This window comes from Gigantopelta aegis, chromosome 8 (genome assembly GCF_016097555.1).
Source record: "Gigantopelta aegis isolate Gae_Host chromosome 8, Gae_host_genome, whole genome shotgun sequence".
NCBI lineage: Eukaryota > Metazoa > Mollusca > Gastropoda > Neomphalida > Peltospiridae > Gigantopelta > Gigantopelta aegis.
In genome coordinates, this window is record NC_054706.1 from 6282668 (window position 1) to 6307736 (window position 25069).

A 25069-nucleotide genomic window follows, 5' to 3' on the forward strand; every position below is an offset into this window, starting at 1 on the left:
TAACTTTTAGTCGAAATACATGTTAAAAATTTGCTTAAAACCTGGTTTGGGGGGATATGTAAAAGTAGAATAATACATTCGTGTCCGTTAGATACCATTTATCTCACAACTCGTTGTTTAAAAACATATCAAATTCGCTTTCGCTCGTTAGATACATTTTAAAACAACTCGTTGTGAGATAAATGGTATCTAACGGACACGAATGTATTATTCTCTGTGTATCGCATACTGGCGACCAGAATGCACCAAAGATATCTGTTTGTTCTGGGTGAACGACAGTTGCTCAACAAAAATATTTGTCATAAACGGTCCCGTTCCCTAAATTGGTCTTCAGCAAATGACGCCCACGCACACATGACCGTCTGTCACATTTAGCCGTTACAATATAAGACAAAAATGGTTTTACTTGGTGACACTTATTATTTGCATATAACAAAGTTCAAATTATGTGTTCGTAATATTTCAACCAATAGAACGAGCTATCTACAAACATTGGTTTGCACGGTGACGTTATTTGCATATAACACAGTTCAAATTTGTTTTAATAATATTTCAACCAATAGAGCGAAGGCTGCTGCAAGTGGACAGCACGAAGGTTGAATCCGCCGGGGATCTGGGTGATGGGGGGAGGTGGTTGGAGCTCAGTAGATGTAGGGTAGTTATAGGGCGTCGGCGGTTTCGGCCGTAGGTTTGGTTTAGGTCTGTTCTGGGGTCCCACCCCCGCCCTCTCTTCGGTTTTCCTGATAGGTCACACTGAAGTTCCGGATATGAGCAGTTATCCTTCTTTAATTACCCAATAAATAAACCTGTATGGTTGGGGCCCAACTTCTCCTCCAGGGCTTAAATTTCTTTTAATTGTAATTTATATTTTATTAATTTTATCTTTTTGAACTGCTCGCTCTAAAATTGGCGTCTAAAATATTTAATTTCAAAAATTATTTAGGGTTATATTGTTATTTATTTTTGGAATTTAAATTTAAATATTATTAAAGTCCCTAGTCCCAATTTTGGTTTAAAAATCTAAATTGTCCCTTAGTATTCGGTCCTGGACCAAGCCACAGGCTATCTAGAGACTTGGCCCGCGACAGACATGCCTGAAATCTTAATGGTATATGGGCATGTTAAAAATACTCACTCACACACACCCATGCGAGATTTACAGCACGATACGTCTCTTAAAATCATGCCAATGCGGAGCTGTAGTTAGCGTAGGGGTGTCACCAACATCCTCCAGTAAATTCCGAAGCCTTTTAACAAAGAATCATTAAATATTATTTCTAGTTCTACATATCATGAAATGGTGTTCTAGGCGAGTTACACATAAAAGAAAAAGGCCCCACGACCAAAACTGTATGGATGTAATACACCTCGTAAAGTGTGGGTATGAACATAATTGTAGGTTGTTAAGATTAAACAATATGAGACGGTTTCATTAAAATTAAACAACATTGTAGGCTGTCAAAATTAAACACTATTTTTTGTTGTCGTTGAGAAAGAGGAATGTTGCAGCTTGTCAGAATTAAACAATATGACAAGGTGTCATTAAGATTAAACAATATTTTAGTATAATTAAGTAGCAAACAAATTATTTTAAAAATCAACTCCCTGATTGACGATGACTGCCACAGATATTTGCATACAATAATTATACTTATAGAATTCATCAAAACACGAAATGAATGCATTATTTAACTTCCATCTTTCATGCAATACATATTGACGTGTAAAATGTAACTTTCTATTCCATATTAACAATGTGTTTTGCCAATATCAGTTGACCATAAACTGGGTTTTGTCCAGAACGTTGTACACACATGAACATTTGCTTGTGATTGAACACTTATATTGAGCTTTCTTTAAACTATAGGTTCAGGAGATAATGGAATGACAATATGTTGTAAGCAAGATTACGCTTTTTCCATCAACTTAATATTTCACCAATGACTGTGAGCGAAATGAACCGGAACAGAGAGCAGGTTAACTAATCTCTCTATAATGGCTGAACGTGCTGAAGTCCCGCGTCTAGAAATTAAAGATGAATTCATTACCTGCGGTAAATGTCACCTCAAATTTGATGACAAGGACAAGTGTCCGCGGAGACTCCCTTGTCATCACTCGTTTTGTTTCAACTGTCTTGATTCCATCTGGAAGACGTCTCCGGATGGGGTAAAATGTCCGAACTGTTTTCGGGTGTGGCCTGTCCAACATTCTATAACAAAAACATTTCCACTGAGTGGAATTCTGAGCAATTTGCTTCAATACATTCAGTTGAAAAACCAGACAAAAGACGTCCCGTGCCACGACTGTACCACCAAGTCAACAGCCACAGTTTGGTGCCTTAACTGTCAACAATACATGTGTGAGGCATGTATCCCGTGCCACAAGAAATATACGAAAGAACACACAACGGTGTTGTTGACAGAGATAGTGGAAATGCAAGATGACTATTTCCAGCAAAAAAACATTTGTAAAGTTCACAAGGACTTAAAGGTGGATCTGTTCTGCCAGACGTGCTGAACCGCCGTTTGTCCCTCGTGTGCTCTTGTGTCCCACAATCACGAGGATCGTGAGATATTAAAACTAGAAGACGTGTACAATGAAAAGAAAGAAATAGTCAAGACAGCATTACGTCATCTACAGACATCCATAGATATGTCCACGAGATACACCAACAAACTAACAGAACAGAAAACAACTGTGAATAGTGTTGAGGAAAACGTTTTGAGAGAGATTGAAGAATATGGTAATAAACTTATTACGACGATTAAAGCCAAGATAGAACAGCTACAAGAAGACGCTAAGTCACAAGTAGCCAAACAACATGCAGACCAAGACAAGCAGGTGAAACTGGTAAAAGAAGCAGAAGACATCAAAGCAAAACATGGTCTCTACTGCCAACAGTCTTTACAATTTTCAAAACAAGACGAATTTATTGAACTGTCTCAGTTTCTGGAAGATGAAGCAAAGAAACTAACAAAAACACCACAACTGCCTGAAATGAAGAAAATCAATGTGGATCTGGAAATATTTGACCAGATTGACAACATCCTACAGACAGCCGCCTTTGAGTTTAAAAGGTCACGGTTAAGACCATGTATTGAATTGACGGACGCCAAACAAGGAAATCATTCTAAAGTCATCACAGTCAATTTGTTGCCAATAAATAGCGCTGGAGACCACCAAACAGTAATAGAAGCATCTGTCCAGTGTCCTGAAGAGCATCATCAACATGGAACACAAATACCTAAGACTACTGCTTGTATTGGTGGAAGTCTTTACTACAAACCTGACACAACAGGTCTTCACAAGGTGTCCGTCAGCATCGATGGCTGCCAGTTGCTTGACGACAGACTTGTCTTTCACAGCAGGGAACAGGGTGAGTGCCATTATTTATAAGTAACAATATATAATAATAAATAATTTGTATTATACCATTACATAAAATTGTATACTTCTTGGAACAAATGTCACAGGTTTGTCAAAAGTTTCACCAGGCTGATGTCAGTCAGTTCAGTTCAGAGATATACGTCGTAAGTAAAACTAAAACACTGCAATACATCAGTATTTGTGAGAGAAAACCCCCATATATTACGATTGATGAAATCGTAGAGAGAACCGCCGTCCTGATGTTTGACAACAAAGAACGAGGTGAGTAAAACGTTTTCCCTACAAAGCTGTTGGAGAGAAGTCACTGTGAGATGTTTGATATCCCACAACGAGATCACACGTGTGATAGATCGATTTAAAGACTTCTGATTGGCTGCTTAACGCTGATGATTTGTATCGAATGCCAAACGGAACACTGGAATTGATTGCTCTCTGAGATATAAGATAACTGTGCGCGCTGGAAATAAGTTATAGCTAGAAACGAAGCTTAAATTTCATTTAAACTTGCGTTTTTAAGATAAGTATATTTCAATAAAAATATATTACTATCTCAAAGTTTAGACGAATATTCAATTATTTTACCGTGTTTTATAAGACTCCTTCATATATTATTGTTTATTATAAAGACGAAATTTAAATATTGAGCCCCCAAAATGTAGTACCGTCTTCACTTATAGTGTTCACTGACGTTCAGCGTTTCGGTACTACAGGTAGTACTAGACCAAATAACTTTCGGCTGGGTAAAAATCCGAGGTTCCCCCAACTTTTGATAGAGCAGTTAAATACGACAAATCCTGTCATTGGTGATAAATGTGGGTGTGTTTGTTGTAAAACATAATTAGTTTCAACTGGGCAAAACATGTATGCAATTTTACTTCATCTAGTACCACTGTGTCAAGTAGCCTTCTGCTTAAAACATGTATGGGGTATCTGTAAAAAGGTACTAAAAGTTTGTGCGAAACTAGAGTAGTCATAGACGCTACCTGACATCTCAGAAATAAGAAGCTTCATCCCCTTTTTCTGATTTACTTTAGGGGCGAAGGGTCGTAGTATTTATATTTGTGGTGTATATGCCAATTGATACGCTGCAGGTAGTAATTTTAGCCACATATGTTACTATTGTCGTCTATGGGATTTGATTTGGTGGTATGCACCCTATAAGTATAACGTAGTGTGTTGATATGTTTCAGGTGCAGAACTGACAAGAAAAATCCTTATAGGTGTTGATGGTCAGTCAGGTCAATACAGAGAAATACGTTGTAAGTAAAACAAAATAATCACTACAATAGTGGTATTCGTGAAAGAAAAACAAAACCCCATATATTTCGATATACTTATATATTACAATTCCCCTGCCTGAAATGGAGGTGAAGAAAATCAACGTAGATCTTGAAACATTTGACCAGATTGCTAAAATGCTAGATAGAATATCCGTCCTGAACTAACAGTAGTTAAGTCTGTTTAAATGTTATCTCCTGGCGTACATAACTGACTTTATTTTATAGCACACTGGTGTATTATATGTCCGCTGTCTGTGACCTCCCCCCCCCCCCCCAACCCCCGTACACTGTTGGTAGACAATGCCCGAACCCTCTTCCACTCTCAGGTGTGCGTACTTTATGGATGACCCACAGTAAAAAGCCTATATATTATAGGACTTTGCAGTTTTCTTTATCTTAATTTTTATGTTAACAGACAAGACATACACACATGGGGATGCATCTGCAGACTCTCATCAGCATGCATTCGCATGCAGACACGCACACAAATCGTACACATAGTCATAAGCGTACAAGGCGGAGGTTGGAGATAGTCAGGTGAACACGAGTTGAGGTGGAGCCGATTTATCTAGCATAAAGAGTTGATTCTACTACTTAGTGGAACAATTTAGAGATAGGCAGGTGAACACGAGTTGAGGTGGAGCGGATTTATCTAGCATAAAGAGCTGATTCTACTACTTAGTGGAACAATTTAGAGATAGTCAGGTGAACACGAGTGGGAGTGGGGGCGGATTTATCTAGCATAAAGAGTTGATTCTACTACTTAGTGGAACACTTTAGAGATAGATGAACACGAGTGGGGGTGGAGCGAATTTATCTAGCATAAAGAGTTGATTCTACTACTTAGTGGAACAATTTAGAGATAGTCAGGTGAACACGAGTGGGAGTGGGTGCGGATTTATCTAGCATAAAGAGTTGATTCTACTACTTAGTGGAACAATTTAGAGATAGGTGAACACGAGTGGGGGTGGAGCGGATGTATTTAGCATAAAGAGTTGATTCTACTACTTAGTGGAACAATTTAGAGATAGGCAGGTGAACACGAGTTGAGGTGGAGCGGATTTATCTAGCATAAAGAGTTGATTCTACTACTTAGTGGAACAATTTAGAGATAGGCAGGTGAACACGAGTTGAGGTTGAGCGGATTTATCTAGCATAAAGAGCTGATTCTACTACTTAGTGGAACAATTTAGAGATAGTCAGGTGAACACGAGTGGGAGTGGGGGCGGATTTATCTAGCATAAAGAGTTGATTCTACTACTTAGTGGAACACTTTAGAGATAGATGAACACGAGTGGGGGTGGAGCGAATTTATCTAGCATAAAGAGTTGATTCTACTACTTAGTGGAACAATTTAGAGATAGTCAGGTGAACACGAGTGGGAGTGGGTGCGGATTTATCTAGCATAAAGAGTTGATTCTACTACTTAGTGGAACAATTTAGAGATAGGTGAACACGAGTGGGGGTGGAGCGGATGTATTTAGCATAAAGAGTTGATTCTACTACTTAGTGGAACAATTTAGAGATAGGCAGGTGAACACGAGTTGAGGTGGAGCGGATTTATCTAGCATAAAGAGTTGATTCTACTACTTAGTGGAACAATTTAGAGATAGGCAGGTGAACACGAGTTGAGGTTGAGCGGATTTATCTAGCATAAAGAGCTGATTCTACTACTTAGTGGAACAATTTAGAGATAGTCAGGTGAACACGAGTGGGAGTGGGGGCGGATTTATCTAGCATAAAGAGTTGATTCTACTACTTAGTGGAACACTTTAGAGATAGATGAACACGAGTGGGGGTGGAGCGAATTTATCTAGCTTAAAGAGTTGATTCTACTACTTAGTGGAACAATTTAGAGATAGTCAGGTGAACACGAGTGGGAGTGGGGGCGGATTTATCTAGCATAAAAAGTTGATTCTACTACTTAGTGGAACAATTTAGAGATAGTCAGGTGAACACGAGTGGGAGTGGGGGCGGATTTATCTAGCATAAAAAGTTGATTCTACTACTTAGTGGAACAATTTAGAGATAGATGAACACGAGTGGGGGTGGAGCGAATTTATCTAGCATAAAGAGTTGATTCTACTACTTAGTGGAACAATTTAGAGATAGGTGAACACGAGTGGGGGTGGAGCGGATGTATTTAGCATAAAGAGTTGATTCTACTACTTAGTGGAACAATTTAGAGATAGGCAGGTGAACACGAGTTGAGGTGGAGCGGATTTATCTAGCATAAAGAGTTGATTCTACTACTTAGTGGAACAATTTAGAGATAGGCAGGTGAACACGAGTTGAGGTTGAGCGGATTTATCTAGCATAAAGAGTTGATTCTACTACTTAGTGGAACAATTTAGAGATAGGCAGGTGAACACGAGTTGAGGTGGAGCGGATTTATCTAGCATAAAGAGTTGATTCTACTACTTAGTGGAACAATTTAGAGATAGGCAGGTGAACACGAGTTGAGGTGGAGCGGATTTATCTAGCATAAAGAGTTGATTCTACTACTTAGTGGAACAATTTAGAGATAGGCAGGTGAACACGAGTTGAGGTGGAGCGGATTTATCTAGCATAAAGAGTTGATTCTACTACTTAGTGGAACAATTTAGAGATAGGCAGGTGAACACGAGTTGAGGTTGAGCGGATTTATCTAGCATAAAGAGCTGATTCTACTACTTAGTGGAACAATTTAGAGATAGTCAGGTGAACACGAGTGGGAGTGGGGGCGGATTTATCTAGCATAAAGAGTTGATTCTACTACTTAGTGGAACACTTTAGAGATAGATGAACACGAGTGGGGGTGGAGCGAATTTATCTAGCATAAAGAGTTGATTCTACTACTTAGTGGAACAATTTAGAGATAGGTGAACACGAGTGGGGGTGGAGCGGATGTATTTAGCATAAAGAGTTGATTCTACTAATTAGTGGAACAATTTAGAGATAGGTGAACACGAGTTGAGGTGGAGCGAATTTATCTAGCATAAAGAGTTGATTCTACTACTTAGTGGAACAATTTAGAGATAGTCAGGTGAACACGAGTGGGGGTGGAGCGGATGTATTTAGCATAAAGAGTTGATTCTACTACTTAGTGTTACACTTTAGAGATAGATGAACACGAGTGGGGTGGAGCGAATTTATCTAGCATAAAGAGTTGATTCTACTACTTAGTGGAACAATTTAGAGATAGTCAGGTGAACACGAGTGGGAGTGGGGGCGGATTTATCTAGCATAAAGAGTTGATTCTACTACTTAGTGGAACAATTTAGAGATAGATGAACACGATTGGGGGTGGAGCGAATTTATCTAGCATAAAGAGTTGATTCTACTACTTAGTGGAACAATTTAGAGATAGGTGAACACGAGTGGGGGTGGAGCGGATGTATTTAGCATAAAGAGTTGATTCTACTACTTAGTGGAACAATTTAGAGATAGTCAGGTGAACACGAGTTGAGGTGGAGCGGATTTATCTAGCATAAAGAGTTGATTCTACTACTTAGTGGAACAATTTAGAGATAGGCAGGTGAACACGAGTTGAGGTGGAGCGGATTTATCTAGCATAAAGAGTAAATTCTACTACTTAGTGGAACAATTTAGTGATAGTCAGGTGAACACGAGTGGGGGTGGAGCGGATTTATCTAGCATAAAGAGTAAATTCTACTACTTAGTGGAACAATTTAGAGATAGGCAGGTGAACACGAGTTGAGGTGGAGCGGATTTATCTAGCATAAAGAGTAAATTCTACTACTTAGTGGAACAATTTAGAGATAGTCAGGTGAACACGAGTGGGGGTGGAGCGGATTTATCTAGCATAAAGAGTAAATTATACTACACAGTGGAACAATTTAGAGATAGGCAGGACCCATTGTCACTAAACATAGCGAGCGTAGTTTTGCACGTAAACGTAAATCTACGACCGAAGAGCATTTGACAAAGAAGTGTAAACGTAAGTTACAAGTTTTGTTACCTGTGTAATTTGGCCCACTCAGGGCGGGATTTAGCTTTGTCGGTTGAGTGCTCGCTTGAGGTGCTTGCGTCGCAGGATCGAACCACCTCCGTGGATCCATTCAACTGACTGGGTATTTTTCTGGTTCCAACCAGTGCACCACAACTGGTCAAAGGCTGTGGTATATGTACTTTCTTGTCTGCATCAGAACAAAAACGTAGCGGGTCTCCTCTGACGACAATGTGTCAAAATTACCAAATGTTTGACATCTAATAGCCGGTGATTAGTCAAGGTGTTCTAGTGGTGTCGTTAAACAAAAACAACTTTTCTTATCCACTCAATTTTTTAAAACATTGTTCAAATAGGCTGATAGCGTTCAATTCAGACGAGTCTGCATATTTGCTGATATATGGACATGTATCCAGCAACAAACCAGACGATATCCGCCCCCCCCCCCCCCCCCCCCCCCCCAGTATCTCTTTCCTGTACCAGCTCCCATTAAACGCAGGGCCGTATCGTGGTCTGGGCATGGGGATGGGAGCGAAAATTAATGTAGCTGACCATTTGCTCTATATTTTCAATCAATTTTATATAAATAACCTTATATTGCTTTGTAAAATAATAATAATAATAATTTTAAAAATAATAAAAAGGTTTGGCCTCAACGGTTTAGGTGGGTCATGATATGTAATGCCCCAGAAACACGCCCCAAAACATGCTTTTTTAATCAGTTATTTCACTTTGGTGGTTTGGCTTAAAATATTAAACCAAATTTTATTTTTTAACATTTAAAGCTGCCGTATTTAAACTGCCGTGTCTATATTATTATTATTATTATTATTATTATTATTACTATTATTATTATTAAACTGTCTTGCAAACGCGTCTCTTCTTGTCTTCATTACGAATATATGTGGATCCCTTTCGGACCTCGGCTCATTTGCCTTGCACAAACTCAAATTGCTCTTTTTACAATTCTGTGACACCGGTCTCCCCTTTATAAATGTCTAGATCCACTCCTGCTATCAAACGTATTATTATTATTTTTTTAATTATATTTTTCACTTTCATCTTTTTCAAATTCAACTTAATAGTTTCTTTACAATTTAGAAATCAAACATATATTCATACACAAATGACTGCCTGTCCAACTGACTATATTTTTATAGGAGTGAAAGTTGTCTAGCCAATCCCCCCCCCATACACACACACAATCCCCCTTCCCCCTAAAAAAAACAAAAAATAACAACAACAACAAACAAAACAAAACAAACCACACGTCATCTTGCGTATTGCCTACACGAATATTAAACTTCTTCATGACGTGGGAAAATTTTAATTGCGGATGAGAAAGAAAGAAATGTTTTATATAACGACGCACTCCCCTGCGCGTGCTGTAACCTCACCGTGGTGCAGGGGTGTAACATTTTCTTTGAGAATGGCCAATACAGCACAAAATTGAAGTTTTGAGTAAAATTCAGTATCCGTAAAATTCTGTGATATTTGTGTTTTTGCACAGTTCTTTACATTGTTGTTTACATTGTTTTTGTTTAAACCTTGAATTTTTATATTGATGTTGATCATCACTTTATTTATTTGCATTACCATAGTTTGACACCCAATAGCCGATGTATTTTTCGTGCTGGGGTGTCGTTAAACATTCATTCATTCATTCATTCATTAACGACGCACTCAACACATTTTGTTAACGGTTATATGGCGTCAGACATATGGCTAAGGACCACACAGATTCTGAGAGGGAACCGACAGACACGTATTGATTGGTGATGCAAAAACACGTTGATCGACGCTGGCAAAAGTATATTATTAGTGCATTAATTCAGGGTTTTTTCAATCAAATTGTTATCTATCACTTTTATACATATATTCACAATCAAGATGTGTTGTTTTAACCATTGTTTTATTAATTAAATTAACGTTATTTGTTTGTTTACAAACATACCCCAACACTTGTTTCAAGAAGTAATGTAACGTAATTAATATGCGCAGACTTTTGTGCCTCGCAGACTAAGGTGACATGAGTGGCGATATGTAGGAGAACGGGTGGGGAGGGAGGGGACGAACGCCTTGAAAGGCTTGAAGCACGATTTCCAAAATGTATCAAGTTTATTCGTTCTTTCTTTTAACAACACTATTAGAGCACATTGATTTATTATAATAATCGGCTTTTTCAATATACGTATAATCTGCACTCCCCATTCATCATTATACACATAACCTACACTACTAATTCATTGCTATACACATCATCTGCACTAGCCATTCATCATTATACACATAACCTACACTACTAATTCATTGCTATACACATCATCTGCACTCCCCATTCATCATTATACACATAACCTACACTACTAATTCATTGATATACACATCTACACTACCCATTCATCATTATACACATAACCTACACTACTCATTCATTGCTATACACATCTACACTACCCATTCATCATTATACACATAACCTACACTACTAATTCATTGCTATACACATCATCTGCACTAGCCATTCATCATTATACACATAGCCTACACTACTAATTCATTGCTATAAACATCATCTGCACTAGCCATTCATCATTATACACATAGCCTACACTACTAATTCATTGCTATACACATCATCTGCACTAGCCATTCATCATTATACACATAACCTACACTACTAATTCATTGCTATACACATCATCTGCACTCCCCATTCATCATTATACACATAACCTACACTACTAATTCATTGATATACACATCTACACTACCCATTCATCATTATACACATAACCTACACTACTCATTCATTGCTATACACATCTACACTACCCATTCATCATTATACACATAGCCTACACTACTAATTCATTGCTATACACATCATCTGCACTAGCCATTCATCATTATACACATAGCCTACACTACTAATTCATTGCTATAAACATCATCTGCACTAGCCATTCATCATTATACACATAGCCTACACTACTAATTCATTGCTATACACATCATCTGCACTAGCCATTCATCATTATACACATAACCTACACTACTAATTCATTACTATACACATCATCTGCACTCCCCATTCATCATTATACACATAACCTACACTTCTAATTCATTGCTATACACATCATCTGCACTCGCCATTCATCATTATACACATAACCTACACTACTAATTCATTGCTATACACATCTACACTACCCATTCATCATTATACACATAACCTACACTACTCATTCATTGCTATACACATCTACACTACCCATTCATCATTATACACATAACCTACAGTACTAATTCATTGCTATACACATCATCTGCACTCGCCATTCATCATTATACACATAACCTACACTACTAATTCATTGCTATACACATCATCCGCATTACCCATTCATCATTATACACATAACCTACACTACTAATTCATTGCTATACACATCATCCGCACTACCCATTCATCATTATACACATAGCCTACACTACTCATTCATTGCTATACACATCATCTACACTAGCCATTCATCATTATACACATAGCCTACACTACTCATTCATTGCTATACACACCATCTACACTAGCCGTTCATCATTATGCACATAGCTTACACTACTCATTCATTGCTATACACATCTACACTACCCATTCATCATTATACACATAACCTACACTACTCATTCATTGCTATACACATCATCTGCACTCGCCATTCATCATTATACACATAACCTACACTACTAATTCATTGCTATACACATCATCCGCACTACCCATTCATCATTATACACATAACCTACACTACTCATTCATTGCTTTACACATCATCCGCACTACCCATTCATCATTATACACATAGCCTACACTACTCATTCATTGCTATACACATCATCTACACTAGCCATTCATCATTATACACATAGCCTACACTACTCATTCATTGCTATACACACCATCTACACTAGCCGTTCATCATTATGCACATAGCCTACACTACTCATTCATTGCTATACACACCATCTGCACTCCCCATTCATCATTATACACATAACCTACACTACTGATTCATTGCTATACACACCATCTGCACTCCCCATTCATCATTATACACATAACCTACACTACTGATTCATTGCTATACACATCATCTGCACTAGCCATTCATTATTACACGCATACTCCACACTCCCCATTCATTATTATAGTGTAATCCATTGTTATACACATATTCTACACTCTACCTTCATTAATATATTCCCCATCCATTATAATATATATAATATTCACTCCATATTCATTATTGGAGTATAATACATTGTTATACACATATTCTACACTCTACCTTCATTAATATACTCCCCATCCATATTCATTATTATGCATATACCTACACTATTTGTTCATTACTATTCACACCATCTACACTACACATTAATTATTATACATATAATACACACCTCCCATTCATTATTATACACATATTCTACTCCACGTTCAATATTAGACAAATATTCTATACTACCCATAAATTAGTGTACATATAATGTACACTGCCCATTCACTATTATACTTATAATTTACACCTTATATTTATTGATATACACATAATCTGCACTTCCTGTTTATTAGTATTCATATAATATACAGCCCCCATTCATTATTATATGTGATATGCACTCCACATTTATTATTATACGTATAATGTACACTCCCCATTAATTATATATACACATAATCTAGACAACACATTCCGTTTTATATATATGTATATATATATATATATATAGTAATGCAGGTACAGTGTAGATCATACATATTAAGATAATTGTGGAATGCAGAATACATATATATTGATGAATGCAGAGTGTAGGTTGAATAATAAAACGTGTGTATATCATGTGTATAATAAAGCATGTGGAGTGTAGATTATATGTATTATAATTAATGTGAAGTGAATGATAATGCACCTGGCGTGTAGATTATATGTATAATAATGAATAGAGTGTGTATATCATATGTACATGTATACATAATATAACAATGAATAGTAATGAATGTGGAGTGTAGATTATATATATTATAATTAATTTGAAGTGTATGATAATGCACCTGGCGTGTAGATTATATGTATAATAATAAATAGAGTGTGTATGCTATATGTACATGTATACATAATATAACAATGAATAGTAATGAATGTGGAGTGTATATTATATGTATAACAAACATTCTAGAAGTACTACTAAAGCAATACATGTACCCTACACAGCCCAAAATTTTTGTTTGTCGCTTAAGCTCAAGGGTCATAAAATGGGTAAATCGCCATGAAAGTTAAACTTGATTTGTAACGGCACATAATAAAGCTACATACAGAATTTCATCTCAGTATCTTCGGGCATTGAAAACAAATGCCGAAGAACACATTTTCATATCTCCTAAGTTCAAGTGCTATAACTCTAAAAACAAATTAGTAAATTGCCATAAAAGTCAAACTTAATCCTTAATAGTACGTTATAAAACAAGAGTCCGAAAAACACATTTTCACATCTCCTAAGTTCAAGGGCAATAACTCTGTCAAAAATAAGTAAATCGTTATGAAAGTCAAACTTGATCTGTAATAGTATATGATAAATATAGAATACTAAACGAGCTTGCCTGTTATACCATTTTTATGAAACGAGTGAACAGTTTTGGTATTTGACGAGCTAAAGCGAGTCAGATACCAACACTGTTCATGAGTTTCATAAAAATGGTATGACAGGCAAGCATGTTAAGTATTTTATTTATTACAAACCAACTGTAAACAAGCCGCATCGCAGAAGCAAGTGATCTACGCCACACGTAAATATAAACGACGTTATAGTGAGCAACACGACGTCATCAATGTACAGTTTAGATTTTGGCGCTAAGCATGTATTAATAATTGTTAGTTAATGTTTTTAAATTCACAACAATGACTGAATTGTAGATCAGACCAGTAAAGATTGAGCAGAGTGAATGGGATTGACTAGATGTGACGCTGATATTTTATACATAGGGCCGTCAAAAAGTAGCATGTCGACGACATCGTTTTGGCTTTGTACACAGTGGCTCCAAATACATGTATAACGGCCTGTCTTATCGCAATGTCCATTCATGGCCGTATTTCGTAATGGTACACTTTTAAATTACACTATTTTGTACAAACACGGTTAGATACGTTAATAGTCTCTGAACAAAACATTTTGAACAGCAGTTTTGGACTGAAATGTTTTCTAGCGGTCGGGAAAAGAACGTGTCATGCACCCAGTGTATCTTACTGCAGGGAGAATATCGACGTCATTCAAATTAAAAAATTACCCCGCCAGTCTGCGCGTGCCAATATTATACTGGTTAGATATTGAGTAATTGTTATGACATGAGTAATATCTTACACAGGTGTGAAATAAAAGTATATACTAAATTTCACCTCAATATCTCTAGGCATTGTGGGGGAAAACATTCAGAAAACTTTATGTATGACATACGGACGGACAGACACAGACGGACAGACAGAAGGACAGATATGAAACCTATAACCCCTGTTGGACCGATAGGGGACTAATAATGAATGTGCGTTGTATTCATTGAATAACACTTAAATTATTATCAATCCATAGATCTTTTAAGAGACAATAAATGTATTCAGTACTTAAACATAGTTGTGGACAATGCACATTATATGTATAATAATAACTAGAGGAATGCAAATAATTCAAGGGGAGTGCGTATTGTGCGTATAATAATAACTGGGTGAGTACAAATTATACGTATAATACTGATTGGGGAGTGCATATTCTTGGGGAGTGCACATTAAATGCTACTCCGGTACCGGGCTGCGAACCCAATAACTACCAGCCTTATGTCCGATGGCTAAACTACGAAACCACCAAGGCCGGTAGTGCCAAGTTGAAGACCATGTATTTTATTGAGATAGTAATAATATTAGTTTTGTTAAAACGGTTCCTGTAAGTGTAACTGATATTACTCAGTGTTGTATACAGATAATATGAACAGAAACCCAAAGCGTATTTAGTGTTATGTGGTGATATCTTTAAAGATTCAGTCACGTGCTAGGTGCGGGTTGTAGCTCAGAGGTGGAGCGCTCGCCTGGGGTGCAATGGGTCCCAGGATCGATCACCCTCGATGGACTCGCGTTTTCCCCACTCTAACCAGTGTCTACCGACTGGTACATCAAATGCCGTGGTATGTACTGTCCTGTCTATGGGAAATTGCATATAAAAGATACCGTGCTGCTTTATCGATGGGAGTAACGTATGTGGTAGATTTGATAACAACTGACAAGTTATTATAAAGTTAAAATTAAAGTTATTTGTGCTTAACAATACCACTAGAGCACATGGATTGATTAGTCATCGGTTATTGGACGTCAAACATTTGGTAATTCTGACACGTAGTCAACAGAAGGAAGGAAATGATTTATTTAACGACGCACTCAATACATTTTATTTATGGTTATATGGCGTCGGACATATGGTTAACGACCACACAGATATTGAGAGAAGAAACCCGCTGTCACCACTTCATGGGCTACTCTTTTTGATTAGCAGAATGGGATCTTTTGTATGCACCATCCCACAGGCAAGATAACACATATCACGGCCTTTGATATAACAGTCGTGGTGCAAAGGCTGGAGCGAAAAATAGCCCACCGACGGGGATCAATCCCAGACCGACCGCGCATCAAGCGAATGCTTTACCACTGGGCTACGCCCCCCCCCCCCCCCACGTAGTCATTAGAGGAAAGCCGCTACATATTTCCTAATGCAGCAAGGGAAAGCACATACCACGGCCTTTGATCAGTTGTGGTGCACTGGTTGGAACGAGAGAAAAACAATCAGTTGATTGCAGAGGCGGATCCAAATGTTTCAAGTGTCCTTTTTATTTGTATAAAAATTGTTTTGCACGTAAGCATTTTAGCTGCATGAAGTTATATTAAGTTGTGCGTGTATTCGCAAGCGTGTGTAGGTGTGTGTGTGTGTGTGTGTGTGTGTGTGTGTGTGTGTGTGTGTGTGTATGTGTTACTGAGTCTCAATGGGGTTCACTACATTGTCTAACGCGAGTTATGAGCGCCTTAAAGTTGAGTGATCAAAGTTGCAATAATGATAGCCTAATAGTTTTTGCTTTGAAATTGTATAGATTTTCAAAATTTCTAATGAACAATAGGCTTTGTAATTTTTATGTATATCTGCCCTACCTAGACAGCTGTCTCTAGAATAGTGCCCTTTACAGCTATAATTTGTATAACTGCCCTACCTAGACAGAGCCGTCCCTAGAATAGTTCCAATTAAAAGTTATAATTTATATATGCCCCTTTTTATAGTTTTTTGTTATGTATAACTGCTCTACCTAGACAAAGCCGTCCCTAGAATAGTGCCATTTAAAGTTATAATTTTCAAGTGCTACTTTGTGTCGTTTTTATGTGCCCCTTTTTATCGGGGGGGGGGGGGGGTGGGGGGGGGGGTTGTAGGCTATATCAGTCCTACCTAAACAGATCCGTCCCTAGAATAGCGCTTTTAAATTTTTTTATTTAACGACGCACTCAACACATTTTATTTACGGTTATATGGCGTCAAACATATGGTTAAGGACCACACAGATAATGAGAGAGGAAACCCGCTGTCGCCACTTGATGGGCTACTCTTTTCGATTAGCAGCAGAAGATCTTTTATATGCACCATCCAACAGACAGGGTAGTACATACCACGGCCTTTTATATACCAGTCGTGGTGCACTGGCTGGAACGAGAAATAGCCCAATGGGCTCACCGAAGGGGATCGATCCCACACCGACCGATAAAACTCCAAAATTGGTAGTGATCACTGTCTGAAAATGGGTATTTCTTCTTTCAAGATTCCAGAGGGGAGGGGGGAAGCGGGGGAGGGGGGGGGGGACACATTCTTGTGTTATAATACTATGCAAAATAATGCTTAAAATAGGTTTTATATTATTTTTTAAAAATGGCTAATTTTGCGATTCAGATGCCAAGAAAAGGCATATAAAGCCATCCAGTGTTAAACATTTCCTCAAGGGAGCATGCCCCCGGATCCCCCTACACATATCGTGTCATGCTAAACAACGACCCTGATTATTAGCCCACCCCTCTTTAAACAAAATGCTCCGAGGGGTCTCATAGCTCATATAATAATCTTTATTAATGCAGTTACCGCTACAGTAAACCACAGCTAATCATTTAGTGTACACTTCCGTTCGTGCACCGTCATATATACACAAACGCATTCATATTAACTGCAAATATTAAAACTTTTATTAAGATGCCTCAACCGACTAAGCTAAATCCCGCCCTGACAGGTTATTATAATGCTGTGAAATGCAATATATTTCAGGTAGCCTTTGTTCAAACTCACAAGTGATTGGAGGCAATTTGACGCAGTTTATATAAAAATAATTTAATTTTCTTATTTTAAAATTTTACAACTTATTAATAAACCAACTAGTATTTTCATGTATTAAATATCGGTTGATATAAATATTTAATTGAAATCGAATACAAGTTAATCACTTACACTTGTTAGCTGTTATTTGAAAACTGAATCACGACTGTGTTTGTGGTTCATTTGAAAAGGAAACGGTTTATTTAACGACGCACTCAACACATTATTCATTTGATAGATACATAAGTAGTTTAACGTGCCCATATACCTCGACGTTCGCTGAACACAACCGCATTATTCGCTGTCTCGAGTAGGAATCTGTTCATTTGAAGACGAGGAGTGTGTACGTGACGTCAGCAGTTGGCTACTCGCCAATAACATACTTTTCAAAGAATCTTTGTACTTTGACGCGAGACACTGGTGTAGTAAGCGATATAATATATATATATATATATATATATATATACGTGTACATATATATATGTATATATATACATATATATATATATATATATATATATATATATATATGTATATACATATATTTATTACCCATATGGGCTCAAATATACGAGGTAATATTTGTTCGATCTCTGCACAGTGTGCAGATTGCTTCTACAGCCACTGATTGGCTGGCTTAAAAATCACGATGTTTGGTTGGTTGCTTGTCATGGCCGGAACTTCACTTTCATTCATATAATGTTTCCATTCATGAGTCAGATTACACATACTTTATACGATATACAAAGATTTACAAAAACAAATGGACTCACTTGTTTCGTAAACATGAAATGGTATATTTTCATAAGCAGCGGCTTTAGTAATATATAAAAATTATTTTTCAAATGCAAATACAGTCGTATTATTTTGTACTGCAAACATTTGGCTGTAAAAAGAACGCCGTTATGCTATGACGTCACTTACATTACGTCATGTAATGTGCGTAAGATTATATGACGTAATGGCTGATGGCTTTGTTGTAGACTGCAGAGGAATTTTTACATTAAAAATCAGTTAAAATTGACAATGGGTAATAAAGAGAATAACCAACTCGCTACGAGGAGTTACGAATTATCTGTCCCTCGTGAATGAATGTTGTAAAACATTCATTCACTCGGGACAGATAATTCATAATTCCTCGTAGCTCGTTAGTTATTCTCTAAATATATACATATATATACATGTATATTAGTCCATGAGCCAGACCAGATATTGGTACCACCTGGGGTGGCAAAATCTCACTGTGTTTTCTTGAAAGGCAAATACCCATAGATGAAAAAAAACTTTGAAGCCAAACTTGGAACAGTAGCTTAGTGCTAGTAATCACCTCTTAAAAGTGGAGGACTGGGTTCGATCCGGAACCCGAAATTATTGGGTAGGGATAATATAAATTGCGATATCGTTTGAACTAATGGTCCAATTGCTATAAGTAACCACTGAAAATGTTGGAAATTTTATGTTCTACATAACTATATCTATTATTTGCCAATATGCTGATTAAGTAGGTCACTAGAGGTCAAACGGTCACAAAATTTGACCCCTGCTTAAAATCTGGCCATCCGTCCAAAATATCACCACAGTTACCCTACCAATGGGAATTTCTCACCCAAAATGGGCTCAAATAGAAGATAATAAGTGTCCAAGTCCATTGTATGCCTAAAAGTGTGGATTTTATTTGTATCTGAGCTATGGTACATAACGGAATCTGACACAACTTTGAAAACGGCTATTTTTAGCCTGAAAAACATGCAAAAATGGAAGATGCCAATTTGTTGGTGTTAATAACAAATCGTTCAAACAACATTTTCAATACAAATGTCAAATATCATGTGAAAATGTGCTCTTATTTAGTTTAGGGCTGTTAGGGCATTTAAAGGTCACCTGTAGTCGAGGTCAAGGTCATCAACTACATATATCTCCCCTAGAGAGATCAATAACTAACAAATACATTTATTAATTGTTTCATCAGAGTTGACCCCTTGCACTACCAAACATCACATCATCCAACAATACCATAGTGTGTCCATTAAAGGGGCCCCAGTATCCATGTCTGAGTTGCATCTCAATCTTCGTCAGAGTCACTGATGTCGTCATCATCGGATGAACCTTCAAATTCAACCTTGCCATGTTCCTCCACCTCCTCCTCCTCTTGCATGTTGCTACAAGTCTGAAATTTGCATAGGTATGTGCACTTCATCCTGTTCTGGAGGCAGGAACAGCTCTCCTCCAAGCACTGCCTTGGACAGTTGCAGGCGATCAACTCCATGACAGCCTCATGGGCAGGTGGTGCATCACCCCAGTCAATCACCAACTGTCTGTCATCTACCCTCCATCCATGGCCAACCGGAGACGGAAAATCTGGATTCCTGTCTAAACTTCTCTTCCAGATTGCACATTGGTAGTTGGCCCTCTTACAGTGATTCAGCAAGGAAGATGCGCAGGGAGGGAGTTGCCAAGACTCGGCCTCGCCTTTCTTCACACAAAAGATTTTGAAACGCAACTCATTGACGCTGTTGATGGCTGACCTGGCGCTGTAGAGAGAACAAGTCAGTGCCTCTAGTTGCTGAATTGATTCAATCGATAGGTCCCATGATTTGCCTAATGACTGCAGGGTGGTCACGTGTTCCTCGTGGCTTAGAAGCCGAAGAGCTGAAACTTTGCCCTGGCCAGCAAAGCTACTCACAGTGTCGCAACCCGTGAATGAATGGAGACCCAGGAGGCAGGCACATTTTTCAAGACCAAGGGCATCCGCAGCTTTCTTAACCTCTATATATTCAGTGCGTGTCTTGGATCCCAATTTGAAGTATACTGGGCATTTTAACTTTGATGTGAACGCCATTGCCAAGATGAAGACATCAGTGTCCGGTGACACGATGACAGCAGCTGCCAGACCAGACCTGCCACAATGCTCGGCATGTAGGGGTAGCCGGGTGTCTGCCTCCTCCTGGCTGCTCTGTAGATCGTGAACATCAGATACAGAGTCCTTTGTAACTCTTGTGCACTGGTCTCCATGTGTGAGGAAGAGCTCTTTCCTGTCCAGCCTTTCACGTAGACTTTGGTCGTTGCTCCATTCCTCAACTAGAAAATCAATCAGTTGGGTCTTGTTGTTTCCACCCTGTAGAAAACTCTTCCATTGCTTCAACCTATGGCCGGATGCAATCTTACCAAATGTTATGGCGCTCTCAGACCCTCTTTTTACCCGCTCGGCATTTTTAATGGAGTTCTCCTTGTAGACGTCGAAGACAACATCAATTCGGTGGTTGATTCTCCCCTCCCTCAGGACTGCAGACAAGATGGTTTTGGAGGCTTCTCCAAAAGAGGCGTTAGTGGTGTTTGCCTTCATTTTCTGTACAAGGGCCATTCCATCAATGATGCAAGCTGAGTTAGAAGGGATGGTATCTGCTGGTGAAAGATCCTTTCTCAGACGTTTGGAGAGCTGTGCCTTATTGGTCTTCCGTAAAGTGCCTTCAGGGTTCGCTAAAGCCCAAGGTATAGGACCAAGACGATAGGACAGCATATTCTTCATGTCCAGCTTCCTGTTCTGTCCAATGAGGGTCATTTTTGCAAACAGGTTCCTGTCAGCCTTCAAGATGATGCTCCGTCCCTGTGTTTTGAAAGACCTTTTCATTTTGATATCGCTGAAAGTCTTCAGCCTCTGTTTCTTCAGTGGATCGAAGAAACCCTTGGTGGCACTGACGCCAAGCCTTTCATCACAGAAGTCTTTAAATGCCGCAATGCCCTTGTCCTTGGCCCCTAAAAGGTCTTTGGTGGTGCTGTCAGGGGCGACCATTCCTGTGGAGAGGCTGATGAGCTCAGAGGGGACACCAAATGGATTAGTCCAATTTCCATCCAGCATATCAACTAACACTGATACATCCCTTTCATCCTTCCTCATCCGTGGTGCGGTGAGATCAGGGTGGCAGAATGATCTCTCACTCCCCAGTGCACTCCTCAGTAAACCCAGATATGAACTCCTGTACTCTGCAGTGAGGTAGTATCTATATACTGCACTTGGCTTGAGGCTGAAACCTTTCGTCCCTCCTGGAGTCTGGGTGTCCTTGTTTACGGTCTCCTCAATGGTTTGATCAACAGGAATTCTTCCGAATGGATTGTCAGGTCCAGTTTGAACGGAGAACCCACCATTCCTGAGGTGCTGCAGGGCATCTGGGTGCTCTGGGGAGAGGTTTGTCATCTCGGTGTAGTATGTACTCAGGTAGCGGGCATAATTATGCTTGTCGTAAGCAAAGCACCATGGTATCATGTCATGGATGGCCGAGAGATGGAGATCCCAATTGCCTTCTCTTGAAGCTCGGAGCATGTTCAACATGACGTCCACGATGACATCCAAAATGATGCTAGAGCCCCTCCATGCTGGCGCAGATTATCTTTGTATGCTTCAAAACGCTCAGCCAGTGATACGAATACTGGACTGCTAAGGGTCTCTGTGAAGGTCTCCTGGCATATGTCTAGGGAAAATGTGTTGACTAAACTTTGTAAGTCTGAGCTTTCATCTTCGCCCTGAAATTCTACGAACCTTTTCCAGGCAAGACACTGCAGAGCTTCATACAACAATTTGTGGAACCTAACCGCACGGTTGTATTGTTTTCCCAAAAGTAACTTTTCTACTGACCCCTCAGCAATGACACCTGATTCAATGCAAAGGTCCCTCAACCCAGCATCTTTCAGCTCGAGGTCTGTATCCTCACACTCGAAGATGCAGGAGGAACGGGTCAACTTCCGTGGCGGTAAGGGTACTTGGTCTAGATCTCCAGCGCCCTCCATTATTGCCTGAAAGTGAAAACAATTTATTGAATAATAATGGACTCTGGTATGTGGTTACAAAGAAAGTCCCAAAAAAGAGAGTAATCAGAAGGAAAAACCAGCTTTGATGAGACTTAAGGGCTGTTTGACCTTCAAATGACCTCTACTGACCTTGTAAACTTACCAAAATGTAACCTTGAAAGAAATATTGCATAGTCTTTACTAGTAAAAATGAATTCCTGCAAAACAAATGCTACTTAAATATCACCATATTGACATCATTCATTTTGGATGTTTTTCGGGCTAAAAATGGCCGTTTTCAAACATGTGTCAGATTCCGTTGTGTACCATAGCTCAGATACAAATAAAATCCACACTTTTAGGCATAAAATGGACTTGGACACTTATTATCTTCTATTTGAGCCCATTTTGGGTGAGAAATTCCCATTGGTAGGGTAACTGTGGTGATATTTTGGACGGATGGCCAGATTTTAAGCAATGGTCAAATTTTTTGACCTTTTGACCTCTAGTGACCTACTTAATTAGCATATTGGCAAATAATAGATATAGTTATGTAGAACATAAAATTTCCAACATTTTCAGTGGTTATTTATAGCAATTGGACCATTAGTTCAAACGATATCGCAATTTATATTATCCCTACCCCATAATTTCGGGTTCCGGATCGAGCCCAGTCCTCCATCTTTAAGAGGTGATTACTAGCACTAAGCTACCGTTCCAAGTTTGGCTTCAAAGTTTTTTTTCATCTATGGGTATATATGAAAACATGGTGAAAATTTGCCACCCCAGGTGGTACCAATCCATGAAATTCTGGGGTCTGGCTCATATATATACATGTATATACATGTATATACATGTATCTACATGTATCTACATGTATCTACATGTATGTACATATATGTACATATATGTACATATATGTACATACATATACATACATATACATACATATACATACATATACATACATATACATACATATACATACATATACATACATATAGATACATACAGATACATACATATACATACATATACATACATATATATATACATATACATATACATATACATATACATATACATATATATATACATATATATATATATATACACATATATATATATATATATATATATATATATATATATATATATATATATACATATATATATATACATATATATACATATATATATGTATATATATATACACATATATATATATACATATATATATATACATATATATACATATATACATATATATATATATATATATATATATATATATACATGGTCTGGCTCATGGACTAATATACATGTATATATATATGTGTGTGTGTGTGTGTGTGTATGAGCGTGCTTCATTTTCGGTTTTTCACTCCAGGGATTTTTATAAATCATATATGACAAATAGAAACACGATGGGTATAATTTTGATAGTACTTTATATTATATATTTTGTACACTGTGTAATAATTTATTTGTTGTATTATGTCTCTCACACAGTGCCGGTTGTGGACATGGACACAGATACTAAAAACCGGCAGTGGTGTAACATCGAACAGTCTAGACACCTGGTCAACAAGCGGTCACCTGCACCATGTGTAGACTCACCCTCCCGACTGAAGTGTTTCAGGGTTGTTACATCCAGCTCGTGTATCCCAACACAGTGCTGTTCTTTCTGGGGAACTCACGTCAGATGTGCAGTGCTGCAATCTATTTCAAGTAGCCTTTGTTCAAACTCACAAGTGTTTAGAGGTAATTTGACGAAGTTTATATAAAAATAATTTAATTTTCGTATTTTAAAATTTTACAAATTATTAATAAACCGACTAGTATTTTCATGTATTAAATATCGGTTGATATAAATATTTAATTGAAATCTAATACAAGTTAATCACGTATACGTGTTAGATGTTATTTGTAAACTGAATCAGGACCGTGTCTGTTGTTCATTTGAAGACGAGGAGTGTGTATGTGACATCAGCAGTTAGCTACTCGCCAGTAACATACTTTTCAATGAATTTTTGTACTTAAACGCGACACACTGGCGTAAGAAGCGATATCTATATCTATATCTATATATATATATATATATATATATATATATATATATATATATATATATATATATATATGTCCGTGTATTTGTGTATGCACACACACACACACACACACACACACACACACACACACACACACACACACACTTTTTGGC

At 38.0% G+C, this 25069-nt stretch overlaps 1 pseudogene; it reads left to right on the top strand.

Moving 5' to 3' along the window:
* Positions 1 to 25069, top strand: part of LOC121378248 — a 50042-nt pseudogene that overhangs the window by 21830 nt on the left and 3143 nt on the right.